Source organism: Lactuca saligna, chromosome 4, assembly GCF_052625555.1.
Source record: "Lactuca saligna cultivar CGN05327 chromosome 4, ASM5262555v1, whole genome shotgun sequence".
Lineage (NCBI taxonomy): Eukaryota > Viridiplantae > Streptophyta > Magnoliopsida > Asterales > Asteraceae > Lactuca > Lactuca saligna.
In genome coordinates this window covers 139,703,139-139,709,252 of record NC_136420.1, presented here as the reverse complement: position 1 = coordinate 139,709,252, position 6,114 = coordinate 139,703,139, and the positions used below count along the sequence as shown (strand labels likewise).

The 6,114-nt window shown below is 30.1% G+C and overlaps 1 long non-coding RNA gene across 1 annotated transcript; it reads left to right on the top strand.

The window, feature by feature from the left end:
- The first annotated feature begins 969 nt into the window (after nucleotides 1-969).
- Nucleotides 970-3,831, top strand: LOC145038833 (uncharacterized). Its single transcript, XR_013679590.1, has 5 exons — nucleotides 970-1,310; nucleotides 1,391-1,547; nucleotides 2,650-2,716; nucleotides 3,512-3,612; nucleotides 3,695-3,831. It is a non-coding gene; the product is annotated as an uncharacterized LOC145038833 (long non-coding RNA).
- Nucleotides 3,832-6,114: the final 2,283 nt, after the last annotated feature.

The following is a 6,114-nucleotide window of genomic DNA, read 5'->3' as shown; positions in this document are numbered from 1 at the left end:
AAGAGGCTTTACCATCATGTGCTAGGCTGGGGAAAGTCTCTGAAAGGCTTCCTGGGTGTAGCCTTCCTAGCTGGCACGGGATCGCTCCCGCCCAATCTTCAACGTGGTTCCCTAGGTGTCACCGTCTGACGTGATCCTATGGGATGCTATCAAGTACAATTAACTAATTTTTATTATATTAATGTGGTTCAAGAATCATATAAAAAATACTTATTATACTAATATTTTTTCGGCTTTACTACTGAAAGTCAATAATGTTTAAATGCTTTATAATAGTGATTATTAATTACTTTATTAAATCAAGATAAAAGCGAAACATATGAAACTTTCTATCTAAACATATTTTATTTTATAGGTATTATATAATTAATAGTAAAACATATATTATATATAATATATCCGCCAAAATATTATTTCCATTTAATAACTTTCAAATAAAATCCAAATATGGGCAAAAATATAAAAATTAACAATGAAAACCTATAAAATGTTCAATCATAAATTTAAATATATGGCATACAAATTGTAAATTGACTAACATTCTAAAGTAAATATTCAATCATGCATTAGTTAATCTTTGAATCATGCATTAGTTATAATACATGGATAATGCATTTTTTAAGATCAAAGTCTTAAAAACAAGGAGATGAATTTTTGGTTTTTGGATTTCATTCAATGGTTAGGATAGTGATCCATGTCAATAGATTTAAACCAATCAAAATCAAGTATTTTATAAAATCTACATTATATTATAAAAACATATGTTTTTTTAGTCTTAATTATAACTTATAAAGCATGGCATACAATAAAATACAGGTTGTCTGCCCTCTCCGGTCAACGACAGGTTGTACCTATCTTAATATCAATTTCAACCATGCTCTCATACTCTCACACATAAACCCGATTTCAAATTTTGAATCTCTCCCCATTCTCATACATAAACCATCCCTCTGCAACCCTCTCTCTCTCTCTGTCTCTCTCTATCTCTCTAGCTCTTGAAAAACAAAAACCCTTGAACCACCAACATTGGCACAACTGCCTCTCACCAACGAACCACCAAACCACCAGGGCTCTGCAATCGTACCACCAGTTCTCCACCAAAAAACTTTATCCCTAGACTCGCTTGGATCTGGAAACCCTAAACGACGACTGCAGCTGTCTCCCCTGCTCGATCTATGCATACTCACCCGCCTCGCATATCTTCATCTAGCTCTCTCTCTTTCTCTCTCTCTCTCTCTCTCTCTCTCTCTCTCTCTTGAAGAAACAAGAGGCGAGCACTACATACTTACAAGCATTTGCTAAAATTTCAGGTTAATTTTAGCGATTTTTAATGTTTTTTTAAGATTTATTGGTCGATTTCAAAGGTTTTTGTCTTCCTGGTGGATTGCAGGTGGTTTCTTCCAGCTGATGTCGCCTCTTTCGTTGCTCTCCTACATCACAACCCAACTTCGTTGCTGCCATTAACCCATCTATCTAAGCCTAATGTGTCACTCTTAACAACCACCATCTTTCAGGTCTGCCTCAATCTAAGGTTTGTATATAATCAGGTATACTTTTTCATTCAGACTTTCTTTTCAAATAAACAAGTTCATATGGATGGCAGTTTTGGGTTAATTATTTTAGACTTGACCATAGTTTTTCTCTTTCTCTCACATATACACTCCATGGATAAATATGGAGCCAGATCTCCTCTATCTCACTCTTTTTGTTATCGAAACGAGAAGTAACAATTAAACATGTGCTTTTTGTTTAATATTTTGTGTTTATTATGGTTCTTATTTTGGTTTATTTTATGTCGTCTAGGTTCAGACAAAATTAATAACAACAACTCACAATAGATATATTTCGAGTTCTATTTATTTGTAATTATATTTTTTAAATAGAACAAATAGTAATATGGTGCAGAAAGACAAGCATATGATGTTGAATGTATCAAAATAGGACAAAAAAGCTTATAGATGTTGAAATGTATTAAGCTTTTATGTAATTTTACAAGATTCCATGATTTTTGTATTCTTTTTTAATGCATTTCTTTTTTGTTCACAGATGGTTTTATTGTACTTTTTACTGTTAAGCCCTGTTTTTTCTTCATATATTTTACCAAAAAATTTTAGACATTTAATTTTGGTTGTGCAAAAATAATGATATGTTTACCCGATGGATGAAGAGGGTAATGTTACAAAAAAATAAATAAATAAATAAATAAATAAAAAAGTATAATAGATCTTGTATATTGCTTACCTCTCAAGGTTCTTTTTCTCTCTTTTACTAATCTTGAATCTAACCCTCATAGTTTGAGTTTTTAAATCATCAAGTTTAATAAAGTATAATAAGTTTTGAATTTAATGTGTATTTCTGAGAAGATTTTGAGAATTATTGATTTTTGTTGTTTGAATCATATGCTTTTGTGAAATTTAGCATCAATCATTAAATTTCCATGCTTATATTATGATGTGGGATATTTGGGAAATCGGATCTTATTCGGTTTATAAAATGTTTTGTAGAAAGTCACCTATAATTTTTCCAATACAATTGAATTATCATAGATCTTATTCGGTTTATAAAATGCTTCAATGGTAATTTACCTTTTTAATGTAACAAAAGGCTTTAATAAATATTCTAACATGTAGGTTTGTTATGCATCATCAGGTCCAAGAAATTGGTAATATGTTTTATGGGGATACAACAAGAGTAAATGCAAAACCAGATTTTCAAGGTAATGCTTTATGGCAATAGACTCCTATATCAATTTGCTTCTTTATTGTAGAAAAATGTTTAGATTTTTGATATGTCATAGGGTTTCATCACAAGGGTTTTATTAGAAACTTTGAATGTATGATACTGTAATGAAAACATGCAGAAAAATTGTATCTTAAAAACCCAAAACTGACACTTTCCCAAGTCTATTGTGCACATATTTGTGAAACCTGATTTTCTACTCATGAGCAAATCTATTATTATTTGAATGGTTAAAACTGAAAACATATGATTGTTATATTTTTTATCAAAAGTAAACCTAAAAGATGGAACTACTGATGCTTGGGGAATGTTTTGAATGACTAACAGCTGGTCTGGTCGTTCTGTTAAGTATGTGCTTGGTTTTGGTCATTTTAGTGTGAAAAATCACATAATTACAATGTTTACTTCAATATTTTAGTTGTTGTTTGTTATGTTTATTTTATATAGTATTTAAGTCATTCTAATGTACCAATATGACACATGAATTATGGTTATTTTTATATCTTGGCTTGTTCCTTTTCTTATATTATTGTTTGGATTGCATACTTGCAATAACTGAAAAGAAGTGAAAGAAGATACTGTAAATGTGGTGGATCTGATTGTGCGTATATTATAAAAACTATACAAGTATGCCTTATTTCTATATTGTTTTTCTGAATGAAGTGTTTGAATATGAAAGAATAACCATTATTCTCTATCGTTTAGAGTTAATATGGAATCCTTGTAGGTTTTTAAGTTACTAACTTACACTATTCTTGGCTACAATGTTCAGGTTTTGTGCAAGTTTGCACTAAAGACACTAAAGACTAAACCTGTCCTTGAGCAAGTGTTTCTTATCACCACTTCTAGATTTGAGGCTGATTTCAACGACGAGTAGCGTCTTTCTCAGTTTTTCATCAAATATAATTGTTTATTGCTATCTTTGATTATTAATTGCATCATGTTTTGTTCCTAGGAGAGAGTCAATTGTAGCTATTAGAGAAATATTGAACCATCCTCGTGGATATGCTAGGGACTTTCACGCATGTTTTCTATGGGTTCTAATGATATCGTTCCTGGTTGGCGGCTTAGGTGGTTTATCACCACAGATTCTAATGAAAAGTGGATGCTTGCAACACGTTGTGTAAATATATTAGGTGTGTGTTGGTAGGATGTGTAAATTTACTAGGTGTGTGTTGGTAGGATGTATAAATTTACAAGGTGTGTGTTGCACATGGTTGCATATAACAAACCAGTCTTACATAAAAAAAAATTGTTCCATAAAATGTTCTTGCTATTTGTATATTTTTAATCACCACTTCTAAATTGATGTTTGGTTTTATCGACTTTTCTTTTCCTAATGTAAAATAATAAAAGTTGTCTCTGCATAAGTGATTAACGAAATTATAAAGGCAACACCATACTTTTATTTTTAATATAAAAAAGAATGTGGTTTTATCTTAACCAAAATCATCGACTTACTACTATATGCGGAAAGAAGGGTAATAAATGGGAAATACTATTTAAAGCCCGTCTATAGACAGCTAATCGCCAAAAGGAAAAAATCTTTGAAATTAAACAAATCAAAAGGAAACAACTTGATGACCGCCTAAATGAATCTAACTTTCAATTGGAAACCAATTCCCGGAATGAAACTAATCGTCACCGCCGCATCGTGCGGGTATTCTACTAGTGTGTGTGTGTATATATATATATATATATATATATATATATATATATATATATATATATATATATATATATATATATATATATATATATTCTTAGAAAAACTAGATTCAATGCAAAATTGCATGTTTTTTTCATTAACTTTTATAAATATTAATGTGAATACACGAACATATCCATTTCGTAAATCACTCGATATGGTCATCTACTATTTATGTTATTCAATTTAAAAAAAATTTCTAAAAACAAGTTATTTAAGCAAATAAAGACTTTTTTATTTATTCAAATACTAATAATTATTATTTACCAACTATAGTACTTAACCAACTATTAATGTTCAACATTATTTAAAACTAATTTAACCAAAATAAATCATATATAAGGTCATTAAAGTTTAATTGTGACATAATTCTCTAATTTCTTTCCATAGTATTCTTCTTGAAACTAATCCGTACATGCGAATATAAACATCAACAATCACATTCTCAGTATAGCCGAAGGTGATAACGTATTTTAACTAAATACAAAAAGCCAAATTTTAGATCCTACGAAAAAGACAAATCCAAGCCATAAACTTGATTTATAATAAGTTTGATACCAATTGATAACTAAATAATCTAAAACAATATCCGTTAGCAAACATCATAGGATATTATGTCATATGCAAATCATAAACACTATTTCTGTATGAGACATTAAAAATATATCCAAGTGTACTGCCTAATACAACAACTTAAGACCTAAATGATATTATATTGTTTTAAATGATATATAATTCTAATATTTATGTCATGAAATTAAAATCTTGCGCAACGTACGGAGATTTGCCTAATAATAGAATAAAAGACCGAGAGAAAGTCTACTCCCCAGTGTCATTGTGGTCCTTGTTTATTTCATCATTGATTATCAAACGTTCCTTTTCTTCCCATTTCTGCATTTACTATTACATTCACTCCATCTTTTCACCTAGTTTATGTCAATTGCTTAATTTATCATCTTATCCTCTAGATTCTTCCTTCTATTTTACCTTACCCGAATCAATGATTGCATTAGGTCGGGACCAAAAACCCAATAAAATGAAACCACAAGGATCATGTAATGAAATGAAAATGTTTAATTAGTCTCAACTTCTTGTTTGGGGTGTTAGTTTCTTAGGTACTACATGCGCGGATTTGGCACTAATATATTATTGAAGTTGCTAGTGTCGGATTTCTGAAACTAGGGTAAATTTTAACTAGAACAACTTGGTATTTCAATAAATGTAAACAGGAAACTGTTTCATTTTTTGTAAATTTTTCGATTGATTTTACTAAATAATAAGATATTTTGTGAATTAAAATGCACCTTCGTATCATTGGAATTTGGACATCATGACTGACCCTTTCACCAACCCAATTGCTCATCCAAGCCCGATAAACGCCTCATCCTCATTGGTAGTACCATTATTTCTCGTTTTTGTTTCGATTCTTTTCAAATTCAATTTCGAGTTTTGGGATTTTGTTTCTTGAGATCTATGAATGTTTCCCATAAATTAGGGTAAATTTAAACCATAAATTGTTTTTATGCCAAGGAAGAAACCAAAAAAAAAAAAAAAAAATAGTTCACACGAATTTTTTTTAATCAAGTATCAATGTAGTTTGTAGTTGTTAGACCAATTATCATTGCTTTCCAAATCCAAATCAATAATCAATTTACACTCTACTAATT